The 18,526-nt window shown below is 50.5% G+C and overlaps 1 protein-coding gene and 1 long non-coding RNA gene across 6 annotated transcripts in view; one reads left to right on the top strand and one right to left on the bottom strand.

Moving 5' to 3' along the window:
* The window catches only part of ELFN1 (extracellular leucine rich repeat and fibronectin type III domain containing 1), a 98,004-nt gene that overhangs the window by 6,527 nt on the left and 72,951 nt on the right, over positions 1 to 18,526 (bottom strand). The gene's annotated exons all lie outside the window — the stretch shown is intronic.
* LOC137864885 (uncharacterized) lies at positions 2,013 to 14,968 on the top strand. The gene is made up of 3 exons (XR_011101677.1): positions 2,013 to 2,230; positions 11,024 to 14,072; positions 14,475 to 14,968. It is a non-coding gene; the product is annotated as an uncharacterized lncRNA (long non-coding RNA).

Below are 18,526 nucleotides of genomic sequence, written 5' to 3'. Positions count from 1 at the left end.
AAAAACCATGAGGAAAACCTAGGGTTTTAACCCTCCTGCCTGACCAATTCATCTTTGCCCAGCTGTTCTGGCTTTGTGCTCCCGGTAACCCAATTGCACACCACTGTTCCCAGTCCTCTGACCCTTCACAGAGCTGCCAGGGAAAACCTGGGGACAAACCACCTACAACTCTAAAGTGAAAAACTACCAGGAAAGTGGAGATATGGGGTTCTTTTTCATTGATTGTGAAAGAAGCAAAGGTGAGGAATGAAAACAACAGCAATGCTTTGAAGTGATTAAACTAAACTGGGGATATGTTGAACCCTGGCTGACGATGACAACAGGCCGTGGCCATGGGGAGGCCATGGGGCAGGAAATATTCCTTGTGAGAGTCACCTGTGCACTGTGGATACCACTGTGCTTCCCTTTCCTTTTGTTTTCACAAGGCAGCAAGGTGGCCCTGGCCAGCTGAGAAGATGTCAGGCTTACATGGCTCGCAGGGACCAGTAAATGGGCAGTGACAACTTCCTTGCTGCTTGCTGCTGCTACGCACTGCCTCTGATCTTCAGTGTCCCCGCGGGAGTCCAGATCCATGCCTTGCCCTGCTGATCCTCAGCACTGATACTGATGCTCTCCCCTCCTACCTGTCCCTGCTTCTCCAGCCCTGCTTCTTGCCAACAACCCAGCAGCAAATCGATTTTGTGATCTCCATGAGGCTGCAGCCTGCACTGGATGAACAACACCAGCCTTGTCCTATGGCAGCAGAGGTGGTAAGGAAAAGGCAAAACTGTGGCTGCTCACACCAGTGCAGGCTGGCTGGAAGTTTTTGCTTCCAGCTCCCAGCTAATGGCATCCCAGTAAATTAAACCAGAGCAGCAGCTGCAAGGAAGCAAACAAAGCAGGCGTGGGGGCTGGGTGGGTTGAGGGGGAGCAAGCTGGGCAGCACACAGAATATGCCGTCTTGGCGCTCAGTTCCTAATTTTGTTATTCTACTGAATGAGTTCTTTCAAACTGTGGATTAGATTTGCTGAGCGAAGGCAAGGAGCCAGATTAACATGGGCGCATTCGTGTGTGTGCACATACGCACACACAACGATGCTCCCCTCTCGGCATCCCTGCATCCCCAGACCTTCATCCTCCCTAGCTGCTCCATCTCCATCTGGCCATGTTTCAGCTTCTATTAGATCCTCTTTCACATCCACTCAGGTCATTTTATCAATAAACAAAGGAGCTCCACTACAAAGAGGGACGTAGCAAAACGAGAACGATACATTACAGACGATAAATGTTTAATCGCCCAAAGAGGTGGGGACGGAAAGTTTGGCTAACAGGCACCAAATGTTAAAATGAACCTTGGCTCTTCATTATGTGTAAAATAATCTGAGGCTACAGCTTTAGGATGGCAGAGAAAACATTTACATGTATTAGTGATGAACGCTCTCCTAAATGGCTTGACGTCCATTCTGTAGACGTCAGGTGTGGAATTGAGGCTTCCAGGCAGGTTTTCTGCTCATTCGTATTCCTGGTGTTTGCTACACGCCTCCATCTGGGCCGTGTTGGTTAGCATCACTACCATGCTGAATAATAAAAATGCCCAGCCCTGTAAAACCCAAGTTCGTTTCCCATCCAGAGATCCCAGTGCTAATATTGTCTCCACAGATAGGGTTTAGGCAGCACTTTGTGCATCCCAGCCTTATTCTCAAATAACTCGCAGAGTTAGATAATAGAGCTCTCCAGTCAATTCTACTCTCCTGCTGGTATTTATTATTTAAGAAACAATCAGCAAAGGAGAAGAGGGAGGTTTTCCACTGAGTTTTGAAGAGAGATGAAGAAGGAAAGAAGCAAAGAGGTAAAAGTGGGCTGAGAGACAGGTGCCCAGCACGGTGTGCAGGACAGCTCCTACTGAGACCTTGCGAGTAGATGGCGAGTAGCCAGGTGGGAAGGGTGATGAAGAGAGTACTTTCTGAGCATAGGTAGGGAGAAACAAACAGAAATCACACACGTGGTGTCTATACAGGGGCATTACTGACAGTTGTATTGACACTTATGGGTGTTATAGGGTGCTAAGGCCCTGAAGGCACTGATAAGGCCTTAATGGTCCTGACCAGCCTCACCTGGAGCCTCCACCTCCACCCTCTTCCCATGGCCTCAGGAGCTCCATTTAAGCTTAGCCCTGGCCATTTGGCTGCTTTCTGCCTGTCTCCAGTCCTGCTCCTGGTCCTGTCTCTAGGATAGACCTCAAGCCTTTGTGGTAGGTGGCTCCTGACTGGATTATAACTGGTGCCTGGTGCTGTGTCTCACCCCATCTCCTTCTGCTCCTGGCTGCACTCTTTGGATGGGCCCTACTTGGTTCATCTCTTGTCTTTCTCATGGATATCAATGGACCTTGTTACCAGCACCTTCCCTGCCTGCTGTGTCCATGTAACCGTGGCTGGGGAAGGAACCCCCTCTGCTGGGCTCACCCCAGTTCCTGCTGTGCCTTTCCTTTGGGAAGCCAGCTCCTGCTGCTGCCTGACACGGACTGCTACAGGGGACAGCTTGTTCTGCAGCTGGTTGTGTGTGGAATTCCTCAGCAAAATGGATTTCTGGTGGAAAATGTGATTTCTGCAAAATTAAACCCTTGGCTGAAAAACAGTGGTCTTTCTTGAAAGCTTCCATCGCAATACTTGATTTCAGGCCAATTTAGCTGTAAGCTGTGGGTGATGTGGAGTCTGATGAGAGCCACAGTTCAGAGCTATCATTCCTTCACCTTCTCCACTGGCCATGCTGAGGCCAGCACTGCAATTTGGGAATGGTCAAAAGGAGCCTGTTCATGTAAACATTTCTAGGCACCCTTTTTTGTTCTATGGTGAAATACATTGTGGATTAAAATAATGTTTGCAAGCTAGGTCAGCTCTGGGGACTTCAGAAAAGGGACTTCAGAAAATACAGATATTCTGCTTTTCCTTCAGCTGCAGTCTGAAGTCATTTACATCTGTCTCAGGCTGCTTAGCATCCAGGGTCTATTGAGATGACAACCCTATCTCGTGCTGCTGTGGGCCACTGAGCAAAATTCTCTGCTGAGTTTAAGTAAATGCATAAATGATCTTCCTGGTGAACAACCTCTTAAGCCCAGCTGGTTACCTGTGCATTAAACCAGCTTTCTGAAATATCAGCACGAGCGGACAAAATGTCAGCTCCAGCCTGTGACGGTGCAGCTGAGCCCTCAAAGAGCTGAGGAGTGCAATTAGAGGGGAAGAGTTAGAGGGAGGTGAAGAGGACAAAGATTTTCGGGGATGTGGAGAACTGAGAGCTCTAATCAGGTAGAACAGTAGTAATAAGAAAAGTGTGTTTCCATGAGAGCCTCTCTAGTATTTACTTCGTGGTGCTCTTCCTTAGAGATAATCAGCCTGAATCACAGCTTCATTATGGGATAGTCATGGCCACGTTAGGCTGGGGGAAAGCAGAGGTCTGGTGCAGAAGCAGGACTCCCTTTTCCCCCCCCCAGTAAATACTGCTGAAGATCAAAGTGTTTTTTCCAGCACTGATACAATGGAGGGAACCGCCCCGTGCTGGAAGCAAAGCTGCTGGTGTTCCTCAGCGCTGACAAACTGAGCTGAGCCTTGTCTCTGCATTGTCATCCCCGCTCAGATCCTCAGTGCTATTTGAAAGGGGGTTTTACTGCTTTCTTTTGTTAATGTATTATTCCAGGAAGCCTGCATAACCCTTTGCATCCCAGGCAGGAATAGCCACTTCTGTATGGAATTAAGTCTGGTGGTGAATCCATGAAATGATTAGCTTGTAAGAAATCTCTTTTAGAGGTGCAAGTACTACAGCTTGCCCTTTTATGCTATAGCACAGTGTTTTGTTTGCTCTGATATTTTTGGTTGTAGGGTCTTGCTTTCAGAAGCACTTTTCCCTCTCTGTCCTTCCCTTTCCCCGTGAGGGAGCCTTGAGCAAGAGGCTGTGGGTGTTTGGGCAGTGCTGAGCTCAGTGGCAGTTTCTGGGTGGATTGTACTACTGCATATTGGCAGATGGACATGAAAACATGCAGGACTTCAGGGCAGGCCATTGCCATAATCCCCTGGTAGGTAAGTGGGACCTCACCTTTCCATCTGTAAGTGTTCTTCTGCACCCAGGGATTGCCATGGCTTGCTGTAAGCAAACACATCTGCTAACCTCTTGTTCACCTTTCGAGTTGGTTCTGCTTCTCCTGATGGTGCTGGAGAAGCTTTCCAGATGTCTCTTCCACCCCAAATTATTCTGTGATTTAATGATCCACTTCTCCGCAGCCAAGGAGCCCAGCCTAGGGCTCCTCTGGCTGTTTTTGGAGGGGGGTTGTGCCCAGATATAGCAATATCTGGCAAGACCCAGTGCCCTACAGGCCTAATTTTAGCTCAGTGCTGCAGGCTGGCTTCCTGTCACGGGCCAGGAGAAGGTTAATGATCATCTGGGCAGCTCTCCAAATCCAATGTAATGTTTATTCAGGGTAACAGCATTGCAGAGAAAACCAAGCGTGATCACTTTCCACGCACATCTTACCCAGTGTGGCCCTGCTGCTGCACATGGAGGAGTTTGGGTTTGTTGGCTCTGGGGGCTCTGGGAGCAGGGGCCCTCTTCTCCTTCCCTAGGTCAAAATAGGTCCTATGTGAGATTTCGAGCCCTGCCTGTCTCCTCACCTCCTAACCTGAACAGATGTTTTGTTTTTAGACAATATTGTAACTGGCTGCAGGTCTACAATGCTTCAGTGGTGGAAATACACACTCAATCCCCTGCTAAAAATTTCACACAATGCTCCCTTTGGCCAGGAATCCCTAGCAGACCACGAATACATCCTGTTCTGGAGCAAATACAATAGCTCTAGAACAGCCTGTGACTCCAGGGCACTGCTACCAGATGTTGCACTTGGATGTGCACATGCTGTGGGTGGGATTACAGGCTGGAATCGGTGCTACCAGGGGACAGGAATGGCTTAGAGGCATGGTGTTGTCATCCACGTTATGGCTCAGTCTGAGGCAGCTGAAAGCAGTTAAGTTCATCTATAAGAGTCTTTTCCTTCCTCCAGCACAGCCCATGCAGTTACTCAGCCATGCCTTTGGCACAACTCAAGCAGACAGGCAATGGGCTCATCCCAGGGATACCCCGCACCTTCAGGGAGGTGGATATGGGTCACAAAAAAAAAAAAAGCATGGGTCACAAAAAGTGTTTTCTGAGGGAGCCCTGGGATGCTGGCACTGACTTCACCGTCAATAGTGGAAAAATAGCTGGCACCTGCCAGCTTCCCAGGCGTGCTGTGAGAGGCATCATGAGAATATCTATTTAACAGGGTCTCTGGAGAGTGCTAGGAATGCAATTCCTCCTACCCGAAGTGGTCAGGAAGATGGCTGGGCAGCCAGATGGCCGTATTCGTGTGGAGCTGATATTAATGTTTCATCTGATCGTGTTTACAGCATGGTTAATGGGGCTTCTAGGTTCCTGAGCTGGTATCTTTGTTATGTTAGATCTAAACAGAACAAGGATACAGCTATACCGTGGGCTTAGCTGGTTAAACTGGGCGTCAGCTGCTCTCCTACTGAAATGTGCCCCCTCCCTCGTGGGAATAAGCAGAGCCCACCTCTGTCCATGGGGGATGCTCAGCCACAGATGAGGACCACTGGGGCTCCTGCATGGTGCCAGCAGGCCTAAAACCCAACCAAGTGGCAGAGAAGTTTGTAAAAATGGGTTGTGTACACGCCAGGGTCCATCCAAGAGGTCCTGCTTTTGTTTGATCATGGTTAATGCCAGGTTGCTGGGGAAGGGCAGCAGCAGGAGGTGTCCGTGCATTGGCATGGTTTTGTGGTACATGAAAGCCCTTCCTCAACGTCATACCTGATCCTCAAAAGCGTCTGCGGTCACCATCTGGGCCCCTGTGTTTTCCCTTCTCTTTCACAGGCCCACAAAAGATGTGGAGAGTGGAATGGAAAACTTCAGAGGGCCCAAACAATAGAAGCAGGGAACGGTGCCAGGACTCGGATTGCCTGTCCTTTTCATAAACATTTCATGCAGAGGTTACCCAAGTTGAAAAAACAAGTGAACCCAGAACACCCACCATCTCTGGAGGAATTGAGTTTATCGTTAATAATCTACTGCTAAAAGGGTAACATCTGTTTTGGACAAACTGTAATGAGATTTAAACCCCAGGTGGAGGGAGGACTTCACAGTAATAAATGACTTTCTGTATGTCTAAATAGTTTTAATTTTTTTTCTGGCAGAAATAGCTGCTTTTCACCTCGGGCTTCTTTTTGCCAGCTCTTTTTGTTTAATGATTGCTATTAATTTCCAGGGTGGCAGATGGATTCTAGCCTGGTGTAGTCTGAAATGAGGAAAAACAGCCCATGAAGGTGTGAGCGTGCCATGAGCGTGAGCATGGGTCACACGTGTCTCGGTGGGATGCCACGTGTGGGTGTTTGCTTTCCAGGAGAACTATTGCTGCTTGGTAGCTGCTCCCCACCCCCAGGATGCTAAAGCATCCCTCCCTTTCCCTTGGATAGGAGAGATAATTGACTGTCTTGGTCACTGCTAGCAGCTCTGCTGGTTTAGGCCTTGATTCATCAAAGCTGCTGATTTCAGCAAGGCTTTGGGAGGAATTCAAACCAGCACTTGAGTGCTTTGCTAAATCCAAGCTGAAGTGAGCTGGAGAGCAGCATGCGGTCCCCAAAACATGGGAAGGAGTTCGCTGCCTTGGCCAGGTGATGCCTGAGACTGGTGCTGCTCAGGGATGGGGATTCCTTGTTGGGCAAGAAACACCAACTTCAGAGGTTTTTATGGTGTGAGATATGGCAAGCAGGGAGCCTGTCTCTGTTCTCTGAATGTGGAGATGAGTGGCTGCTGTTGAACCCAGTGGTCTGTTCTGCAATCTCCTAGTGCCCAAAGGGGCATTTTAGCCTCCCACCACCTCCTCCACAAGGAGAAGCCTTGAGGAGCTGATCCCAGTTAGTGCCACAGCGTGCTGGGGTGTCCTGCCTTCCCTTCCCTGTGTTGAAGGGGCATCCCCAGGCCCAGCCCAGGACCTGGGCATGCAGGATGCTATGTGGTGGCTGGGTGAGGACCACAAAAAGAGGCTGGTGATGAGGGATCACCATGTGACAGTGCTCTGTGGCCATACAGATGCCCTGAGACGGGAAGATGGGGGAAGGAAGAAGGGTTTCTGCTGCCTGGGTGAGCCCCAGGGATGGAGGGAAGGGGGTAGAGATAGAAAGTGCAGCATCTCAGGTGATGCAGATAATCTCCTTTAATCTCCTGCTCAAAATAACCCAAAGTCAAGTAAAGGAGGGATTATATGCCCTAAGCCACTGTTATTGCCGGGGTGTAACAGACTTAGGTTGCATCTACAGGGCTGCCGAGGAGGAGGAGGAGGTGCAGAAAATGTTGGCCTGCTGGAAATGCCAGGAGGGAGGGTGGCTGGGGGGCAGGGGACCTCCTGGGGTGTCCCAAGGAGAGCTGGGCTGCAGGGCAGGTGGCTGCCAGCGGGCTAAGAAGCCCCTGTAGGGACCTGGTCCCAGGTGCCTCCAACAGTGAGGAGAGTCTTTTACACCCACCCATCACCTTGGCATTATTGATAAGTTTATTCTTAGTGCTTTATTCAAAGCACTTTACACCCATTAATTATTCTGATGGGAGGAGCAGTGCCCATCAGACCCACTTTACAGATGAGAAAAAGCCCCTGAAGGGGTAAATGGCACATCAGGGCTGGAGTGGGGTGCTCAGTCCCTGCCCCCCCACCACCTAGCTCCCTTGCCTCTGTTTTTTAATAGCCTTTGTCCTACACCTTGTTTGCATGCTCACAGTAGCCAAGAGGCCCTGGTGTAATCTGAAAGCATCTCCTGCCCTTTGCCAAAAAGTCACACCAAGGCTCTGCTGCTGAGCTGCAGAGCCCTGTTCATCAGCTCCTGGTGATGCCTACAAGATAGCAGCAGCACAGGCAGGGAGAAGCGGGATTGCCATGGGGAGGGAGCGGAGCGTGTTCATTTTAATGAGCTTGTCCATGCCTAAAGGAGAGAGAAAGCGAGAGGCCAACCCGGTTTAATAAACTCCAGCATGCAGATTTAATCAGATGGATCATTGTTCCCTGCACAGGGATGAATATATTAAAAAAAAAAAAAAAGATTCAAACTTTTCCCCTTTGTTTTTCATTTGTATTATGTGCTGTGGTGTGATAAAACATCCCGGGGCTAACTTGCAAGCCAATAAAAGAGACGATGAAGGAGAGGAAGGTGCTGATCTGTGTGAGCGGGGAGGGGAGCTGCTGGCGGGCTGGGCTTGGAGCAAGGGGCTGCAGCACCCTCAGCCCTGCAATGAAACACCAAGAAAAATGTGTTTATGGGTCTGATCTGCCATCAGCACCTTCAGAGGCCTTCAACACTAAGTTTCAGCAGTGCAATAAGGCTGTGGGTTGAGGTATGAATACTAGGAGCTAATACCTTGTGCTGAAAGCTGGTCAAGCTTGCCACCTCTGTCTCGCTACAGAAATGCCTGCACTCCCAGTGTGTTCCCGTACTTCTTCCCAGGACAAGTTTTGGGGTTAGATGGCACTTGTCTTCTAAGGAACAGTGCGATGGGGTGAGGTTTCCTCTGCACTACCCCTTTCTCCTTCCCCGAGATCACTCCATCGTGGCCTCTCCTTTGCACTAGGCAGCTGGGAGTGGGGTCCTGCTTTTTAATTTAGAGGAATTAAATTAATCTGGTGCAAAGCTGCAAATTTTGAGTGAATGGCAGCAAGATGAGCATCCTTCTGTAGGGGACAGCAGGACCTGCCACCTCTTGCTGGCTGTGCTCCCTTGCCTGTGCCTGTCCCTGGGGGGCAGTGTATGTTTGCATCCTCATGGGTGGCTTTGTGGATGTGTGCTGAAGTGTCTGGGGTTTCTGATGCTGATGCAAGAATGCATTTGCATGGCAGGTGAAGCAATTTGGAGTGTTTGCAAAATGGTGGCCATGTGTGCAGCTGGGCACAAAGCGGGTGTGCCTGCAGGAGCAGGTTGGGTGGTGTCTGTGCCTCGGGAGGGCACGGCTCTGGGCTTGCCACGTGGGTGTGAATAAAGCCAGCTTAGGCCAAATAGTCTTTCATGCTAAATCCTGGTCAGACCACCTGGAGCTGTGGCCAAGGGGAGATCTGAGAGCCTCCAAGCAAGTCACCTCCTTTGCATTGCCCCAGCTCACTGTCCTCAGCTCGGGGATGGGGTAAGGTGGCTGCATTTTAATCACTCTCCTGAAAATTAAGGCCAAAGTTGTCCAGCTGCATTGGTTATGGGGAGAGAGCCATTGTGTCATTGACCTGCCCATGGAAAAGTTGCTTATGACCACTTGGTGTAAAATATTGCAAACTTTGGCTTCCAGCACACCCCCATGTTACTGCTTCATTACTTCATCCATTACTGTTCATGAACACTAATAAATAATCCTATTTTCATTCCTACTGTTGTTTAAGTGGTCATTAATTGTGGTTTATATGCTGTCTTTGTGTATTTGTGTACAATAGCTTCTTCATGATTCCTTGATTAACTGTGATTGATTGTGTATTTTAAAATCAATTAAAAGTTTCAACGCTAAAAGGTAGAGTCTTTAGCAGTAATGCACAAAGACGTTGCCATTTGTAATGGAGCTATTACAGTGCTGGGATCCATTAGCATGGCATGCTGTGATCTTTATTGTCCAGATCTCTGCAAATACGTACGTGTATGTGTGTGTGCATATGTCTGTGACTTTTTCTGGGAGTTATTTGGCTGGAAAAGGGTGTACGCCTGGGTAAAGGGAGGCAGCTTTTCGCAGGCTTGCTGGACCACATAGATTGGGTTGACTTTTTTTGGCTAGCCAGGTATCACCACCTCCCTTCCTAAGGCATGAATGCAAGGGCTGAGCCTCGGGATCCCATAATTTCCTTGCACTGTACCTTATCTTCCTAATGTGTAAAGAGGAGCTGGCTGCTAACACCCTCAGCCAAATGGGGCCACAAAGAGGGGTGTGCATCTTTCTGAACTGCTGTTTTAGTTTCTGGATGTGCTTTGTTGGAGTGGAGGTGAGGGATGCACAGGACTGTGAAGGTTTATGCCTGTGGTGCTGACACAACACTGATGTGATGGAGGAGGAGGAGGGATGGTCACTGCCAGGGCATCATGGCATGTGCTGAAGCACAAGTCTCTGCACTTGGTAACATCAATGCCTGTGTTGTATCAGACCTCAGCTCCTTATATCACTGCTGTGCTGGGAGAATGTGTGCATCCAGCACCAGGGGGGAGCTGAGGTTACCACCGCTCTCTCTGTGCTCCATGCCTGCTGTAAATCCCAATCCAGTCTGCATGCAACCCGTCTCTGCCCAGACAACTTCTCCTGGCCATTGTATTGAATTAGGGGCTGAAGACACCACGTATGAGATTTTGTGCAGCTTCTCTTGGGAGCAAAAAGCAAAATCCCCAGGGGGAAATAGGGCCCTTGCAAGTGATGCCTTGCGTGTCCCCCAGCATCCTGGCTCCCCCCCGCTGTACCGAGCGGGGCCTTCCCAGCCATCTGCCAGCTCAGGCAGAGGATTCCTGCTCACAGATCTGCCCGGAGACATTTGTCACCCACCCCACGCTCAGCTGTGCTGCCAGGAAAGCCTCGGTGCCCCCAGCGCAGCTGCTGGGAGCACCCATGAGGGGAAATCACCAATCTTGTTAACTGATAGGGGCAGCGTTTTGTGTAAGCCCTGGAATGGGCTCATTCTGTCGTATTAACTCTCCCGCTCGCATTGATGTTAATGAAATAAAGAAATATGATGGTTCCAGACTTTTAAACTTCTTATAGCTTGATTTGCATAATGGCCACTGCTACCCTGAACAGGAACTGATCTGTCGAAAAATATTGTTCCAGCCCTCTATCATTCAGCTCAATGGAAGATGCAGATTGGCCCATAGGGGCTGTTTTTTGCTGATGGAATGGAGTTTGCCTAGTGCTGAACATAAAAAGCTAAAATTAGGACTCAATCCAATATTGTAAAAAAGAAATTGGTTAAAAGTTATAGATCAATAACTGTTAACGTGACTCTATTTTTCAGATGGATCGTGTTTACTGCTGCTGGTGATGTGGAGGCAGGCTCCTTCCCACGGGCTGAAGTGACTTCGTGGTCCCCTTTGGAGCATCCTGCGCTTCCAGTCGTGGCTCAGCTGTCGTGAGCAACCCATGAGCTCACTGCATGCTGTGGGGTTTCTCATGGAGATTTGTCCTCTTCTCCCCTGGGCTGTGAAAGGTTGGGCAGGGCTGCTCCCAGCATGGGGCTGGGCATCACTCCCACCTCCACCTTCCTGCACAACACTTGGCATCAGGCTGTGAGCCTGGGAGTGGTGCTGGCAGCATGCCTGTCAGATAATGTCCCGCTCCTCAGTGCCCCAGATCTCTGCTCTTCTATGCCCTAAAACAGCCCTTCTTGATGCCCTAGATCCTAGCTCCTTGGTCACCTAGCCCTCTGCTCCTCCATGCCCTCGAGCTCTGCTTCTTGCTTACCTACATCGTGGCTCCTCAACTGCCATCATCTCTGTTCCTCCGTGCCCTACATCTCAGCTCCGTGCCCACATCCTGGCTCTCTGTTCCTTGATTATCTAGATCTCTGCCCTAGATTTACACTTATCAGTGCCCTAGATCTCTGTTTGCTGCAAAGACCGTGCCTCTCCCAGCCGATGGCTCCTGCACTGCTTCCAGCTCTTTGACAGCAACTGGATGCCTTCCCCTTGGGATTTGGCTGTGGTGAGTGCCTGTCCCATCTGTAAAGTAATGCAAACATTTCTGCCCTCTGTTGTGTACATTTAAACCACGGTGCCTGTGGGACAGCTGTCTCTCCAGCACTGTGTGTTTGGGGTGTGCATTCCCAAATGATGAGGATGGGGGAAGGTGCAGGAGCTGGGAGCTGGCCGAGCATCCTGATGGCCCCTCTGCCCCCAGCGACCTTGGGCTTGCCTCTCACAGCTCATTACAGCCTGCCTTTGATCACTCGTCTCTCCCCCTCTCTGCACTTGGAAATGCTGGAGAGCCTTCCTGCCTGATATTATCGAAAAGGACATTTTTATTTCCAAAATATACAGTGTAATTAGAACTGCAAAGGGAGAGAGCAGACAGTTCATAAAAACACCCGCTCTGCGACAGTCTCTGTCCTGACCCCGTGGGAACCGGGGACAAAAGACTCCTGGGTCTCAGTGGGAACAGGGCAGTTTCCCAAACAATGGGGATCCCCCTCAGGTCCCAGCCAAAAAGGAATTCTTCCTCTGCGTGGGAAGGGCTTGGTGTGGAAATGATCTCACACACAGCTGAGCATGTTTTGCCAAGCTGGGACCCGTTGCAAGCATCTATTGAGTAACTGCAAGCAGCAGCAGAGCGAGCCTCGTCTATCCTCATGCACGCACACCTGATTGAGTGGCTGAAGGCCCCACTGTAACCCAGGGCATTGCTAGTACATGCTCTAAAGGTGAATTTGTAGCTTTCCAAGGCTCTCTCCTGCAGGCAATGGGGCAGGTCTATCCCACAGAGCAGGAGGACAGCGATTCACCCCTCTGCCAGCTGCTGGGCAGGGGCTGCCCAAGGAATACCGAGGTCCAGCAGCTCCTGTCTCTACAGGAAACAGCCAACATCTTAAAAATTGATGGGGGTTCATTTCCTGCCTCTGTGCACTTAAAGCACCAGCTCTGCCATTACCAGCAATGTCCACATTAATTACTATCAGAGCCCGAGTACTTTTGTGTGCGCTGCCTCGCCTGCAGAGTCTGTCCCAGCAGTGACCTGCATTTTGTTCCCCTTGAGACCTTGCCCATGGCTGGGATTTCCAGAGCTGCTGCAGGCACGAGAACAAGGCTGGTGCTGGGGTAGCCCCTGGGGAGGAGGAGAGGCAGGAGGAAAGGCAGAGTGGTCAGTTCTGGTCCAGGCTCAGAGGCTCACCTGGAACATGGGGGTTTCCTTTGCCCCCTCCCTGGGTCTCCCTGAGCAGCAGCACCTCTGGGGCTGGGGCTTCTCCACTTCGAGTAAATGACAAATGTTCATTGGGAGCAAGAGGCTTACTCCACGGCGGGGTGGTGGAAGCGCTTCCCCCAGGATGCATCAAGTCCCTTTAGATCTGAGCCCCAGGAGCCAGCCTTCAGCTTTCCACCAGTAAGTCCTTCTGGACAGAAACCTCCAGTTTTTAACAGAAAAAAATCTAGGCATGGAAAAATGCCTAGCTCCTAGGGGTGGGGCCAGGCCATGCTGGTCTGCTTTTCAGTACCCTGCGGACTGCAGAAAATTACTAATTCTCGTCTTTTTTTCCTTTCCTTTCCTTTTTTTTTTTTTCCATGAAATGATGATTATCCAGTGTTAAACACAAATGTGTCTTAGACTGTGAAATGATGTGCATGAAAGAGATAAAACACTAAAAACTTAAGAGGCAATGGGAGCCAGCAACTTAAAGGATCATTGAAAAGCCCTCTTCAGCACAGACCAAATGGCATCCAACCCATGTATTACACAGCCTTGTCAAAAGCCTGACCGAGGGTGTACTTCGAGTACATGAACCCACCAAAATGAGGACTGGGAGGAGACTGACAAGACACAACCTACACTCGGGACACTTCACTGCTGCCATTTTCAGTTCACCTCCAAACCCCATGGGAGCCACCAGGTCTACTGGTGATTGGTGGCAAAGCCTCAGAAAAAGGTCTAGGAATTATATTGGGTTAGGGCTGGGTGTGAGTTATCAGTGTCACATCAAGAGGCAGACAGTGCCTGGGGTGTGCGAGCAGCAGCGCAGCCTACAAGGCTCTCTAGATCATCTTTCTGTCCCGTTCAGAGCTGGTGAGGTCTGTGCTGGAGCAGGGTCTGAGCTCATATCAAAAGGGAGGCAGCGCTGCTGCAGACAGCACGGGGGAAACACTGAGAATGATCAGAGGTCTAGGAGACATGACCTACAAAGAAAGATTGAAAGAACTGGGTTATTTAGCCTAAAAGAGATGATGGAAGAAGAGATGTGATAACAGTCTTCAAGTGCTTAAAAGGCGGCTGCCAAGAGGAAGAGAATAATCTGTTCTTTATGTTCGTGGTGGACAGGACAAGAAATAATCGGCTTAAATTACAGCGAGAGAAATCAGGTTAGACACCGGGACAAAAGCGGCGAGGCCAAGGCTTGGCAGAGCATGGCAGTGGTTCACCTGGGAGCTAGAGGGGGGCTGTCACCCACAGGTTTGGGACAGGTTGGCAAACACCTCTTGGGATCACCATGGGAAGAGGCCGACGTGCTGGGGCAGGACTGCATCCTCTGCATGTCCTATGGTGAGATAAACAGGAGGTTTGGTGCTACTGGGTGGCCCAAAGTGAGGTCGTTCTGCAGCAATTGCTACCACTGGGTGGGTGAATCCCAGCCACCTCGGCTTGTAAGAACTTCCAAGACAGCAACAATTGATTTTTGTGGGGGCACAAGTCAACATTTTGGGTTATTTCCTTGCAGTAAAGAAATGTTTCAAAATGGATTTTTTCCCCTCCTTCTATTTCAGTCACCCTGTTGCAAGACGGAGCCGAGCACCCAGCCACACCACACAGACAAGCCAAAATAACACCGTCCAAACAGCACCTGCTTGATAACCTCCTTGCTCAAAACATCAATGCGATCGAGCTCTCCCCTCCAAACAATTAGGTGGAGTTGAACCACAGCTTTCTGAGCAAACAGACTTGCCCTGAGATGTTTTTGAACCGGCTCAGAGGATTCTTGCCACCGGAGAGGCAAGAAGAAGGAAAAACCAGGCAGCCACGTGTCTGGGAGCAGCGCTGCTCGAGCTGCTTCCAGCGGCAGCGCTGCGGTGCTGAGTGCGCACCGCTGGCTGAAGACTGAGAGATGCTGTGTTCTGGGGAGAAATTATTATTACCCCCCGGATTCCAAAAGCAATCCTTTATTTTAAAACCTGCCTCCTAATTCATTTTATATTTACCCATAAAATCTTGGCCGGGGTTTCTGAGAGCTGCGGTCTCTCGGAAAGGCCAAGTTTCCAAAGGAGCTGACTCAGCAGAAGCTCTCCTGATTGAAGCGGTGCCTCTGTGAGTTTATGCCACCCCTGGGCAGGGATGGAAGCAGAGGAGCTGGACCCTCACCTGCCTTTGTTTTCTCTGCAGGCTCTCGGCTATGTGAAGCAAACCTTGCTGCTGACCTTCAGAGCTGGGAAGAGGGGCTGGTGAAGTGCAGGAGAGCAGAAGACTCCCTGCTTGCTTCCCCCCTGCTGTGTATCCCAACTTCTGCTCACTTAAAGTTTAGTACATCTGAGATGAGAATCAAAAGAATGAAGAAAAATAAGAAATAAAAACAACAACAGCGAAAAGATGAAAACCCTGTAAAGTGATTTATTTTCAGCCTCAGTGCCCAGCATCAGCCTCAAGGAGGGGGCTTTGGGATGCAATTAATACCCAGCTTATTAAATCAGCCCCCTGGTTCTACCCGGGATGCTGTGGGACAGGTGAGCCCTGCCTGGGGTGAGATGCTCCCAGCTTCCTCCCACACCACAATGGGAGCGCACTGGGGCTTGGACTAATTTTAACGTAGCCCCTGGTGCCGAGCTTGCTTCAGCTTTTCTTTTCCCAGGTTGCCGATTGCCCTAGTTGTGCCTGTGGCTGCTGGGCATGATGGCAGCAAGTCGCTCTTGTTCGTGTTTGCAGGGCGGTGCTGTCCCAGGCTGCCCTCGCAGGGGAGATGAGGTCTCCTCTGCAGTGCTAGAGCCTGGCCTTCATCCTTGGGCTCTCCTGGGCTGGAAGGAGAAGAGGGGTCACCGAGGATGGCCAGCCACCGTGCCAGTGTGGCACTGCAGAACCCAGCGGGATCCTGTCCCAGGTGGGCCAAGCTTCCTTTACTTAAAGGAAAAATTAATTGTAGGATCAAGAGAAAACTAGAAGAGCACTGGACGTTGACCATCTTGTACCTCAGGGAGGGCCTGCTTCTGATCCCTGTTATAAGGCTTTTGAGCAGTGGCCAGGCTATGAGGCACAGCCAAAGCTTTTTGGACTGACAGCTCATTCCACATACAAGCAGAGCCTGAAAGACAGTTCAGAGCTGCATAACAAGAGCGGGCTAATAGCAAAGTACACAGTGAAACCCTAATGAGAACACCCGTATCTCCTAAGTCCAGCTTTGTTCAGAAAGCCAAGAATACAGCAGTGAGTCAATTTGTGTCTGACGGCCATAACGAACATGCCACTGGAGATGCCCAGAAGGAATAATGCCATAAATTGGCAAGGTGGCAGCTCCATTCATCAGCCCAAACAAGAGCTGGTCATCCATAATCCAGCAGTGTCAAAGGCCAGTCCAGCAGCTCCAGTGTTATTTCCACCTTAAAGTATAGGTGGGAACACTCAAACTCTGCCAGCAGCCCCGGCAGATGTGTCCCTGCCGTGAGAGCCAGCACTGGAAGGCTGCACAAAGGGGTATGAAACAGAATTAATTTGCTGGAGCAGAAGCTGAGAATTGCTAGGTGACTCAAACCTCTTCCACCACCAAGTCCTCTGCAGAAGGCAGCGAGCATGTGCCGGTGACACGCATCAATAATGACAACCACTGGAGGAGGTGGGCAGCCCCAAACCTACGTGTTGGGTGCCCTACACCTGGACAGGCTCCAGCCTGAGCAAAAACATGGTGCCCATGGGGTTTGTGCTGCAAGAACAGAGACCTCCCCTCAAGCATTGCATCCTGCCACAGTTCCAAGCTCCTTTCCTGGGGGGAAAAAGCTGGGTGCAGGGGGGTTTTATCCCCATGGTGGTGGCTGCGGGGACTAGAGCAGCGAGTCCCCAGTGAGGACCTTTTCCTCAGCTAGTTTATAGGGGAAATGGGGTGATCTGAACCCAGTGAGCCTCGGAGCACTGTGCTGTGTTACTCATGTAGCAGCTAATGGAGCTCATTCAATCCATAAAGATTTTAAGTCAGGGGTTTGATGTTAATTATGGACCAAAACATTTAATAGCCCGTTACACTTCCACGAGGCATTTTTTTAATTAAAAAATGATATATTGCACAAAAGGGAAAAAAACAGAAGGGAATAATTGAAGATTGTTTTATTCCAGAATGACCTGAGGCAGGAAAGGCAGCGAGGAGCTGGCGTGTCAGGGAACGTGATGGCAACGCCGCGAGCCGGGACGGCTGTGTGGGAAGAGCGGGCAGGGAGCAACCCCAGCAGGTCAGTGGGCTTCCATCTCAGGGGTCTGGCCACCACACTGGCCTCCCTTCCCTACCTGTTGAATCATTTGCCCGTGCTGCAGAAGACCTTGGTTCAAGCCCTTCTTTCTGAGTCGCTATCAGCTGTCTCTCGGGAAAAGCAGCTAAACCCCCAGGGTGGAAATTAGTCTGGAATATGTCAGGGATGAAGAAAATCTGACATGTCTCCCTCTGACACTGCTTTTAAAGATGCGTTGGAGCAGGGGCTGGCCTGAGATGCATTCAAATAGCCTCTGCAAAGTGGAAGGTCATCAGCAAAGCAAAGCAATGCTTCCCATGCCCACCCCACCTCCAAGGGTGCCCGTTGGATGGTGGCAAGGGACAGCGAAGGGGAGCCATGGAGGGAGCAGCTCCACCTGGGAGGTTGTTACCTAGCTAATGCAAGAGGGGAGGAAGAAAATTGAATGGAAACATGGCCTAAGGGTGCCCAGGAAAAGTTCGGGTGGTTGCTTAACATTGGAAGGAGCTGGAGAACAGTCCCCAAGTGCCTGGCCGTGGTCAGGCCTGTCCAAGCCCTCCTATGGCCCCAGCTCTGCGCCTCGCTGTTGCTCGCTTCCCCCAACTCTACACTGGGAATAATATTATTCCCTCCTTACAGGGTTTCGAGATGCTCAGTTACTATGGTGATGGGGCCATAAAAGTACCAAAGATAGCAAGAACAATAATAATATCAGACATGGTAGGAGCCAAATAATTGCATTTAGGGCACGCACGCCACACAGAACGGAGAGCCACCTCCGTGCACCGCACCTCTCCAGCTCCAAAGACAACTTGTTATACCAACGGGCTGGCAGCACTACTCAGAGGGCTCATTTCCAATTCCCGCGACGTCCACCCAAATGCGAGGAGCGGCCGCCAGCGCCCGCGGCTCCACGCCCGGTCCTACCTCCGCAAGAAGGGGGGAGCAGCAGGGCCCGCAGCCCCTGGCCGATGCACAACTCCAACGTTTTGCGCACCAGCGCTCTCACACAAAGTCCCCGCAGATGTTCGCCCGCCGCATTGTTCGGCCAGCTGAGCGTTTTCACCCCCCCGGTGTGGCGATTCAAGCCCAGCACACAATGCTGCTGGCGGCTTGGCTCCTTTGTCTCTGCCGAGCGCAGCGCTTGCCTCGTTATTATTATTATTTATTTTTTAATTTATGGGTTTTAATTGAAAAAAATGTATAACATCTGCGGCTGCTTAATAACACCTGTGTGAGACAAGGCTGCTTTTCAGCAGCGATTGTCACAGCGTTCCCGTCTGGGCAATGCCGAGCTGGTGCTGTGTGGCCTCTGCTGAACTGCTCAGGCAGGAGCGATCCTCAGAGGGCACGTAATTAACAGGCGATGCAAAACGAGACACCGTTAAAAAAAATCT

This window comes from Anas acuta, chromosome 15, assembly GCF_963932015.1.
Source record: "Anas acuta chromosome 15, bAnaAcu1.1, whole genome shotgun sequence".
NCBI lineage: Eukaryota > Metazoa > Chordata > Aves > Anseriformes > Anatidae > Anas > Anas acuta.
Note: the sequence above shows the minus strand (reverse complement) of the source record. Positions and strands in the feature narration are given on the sequence as shown.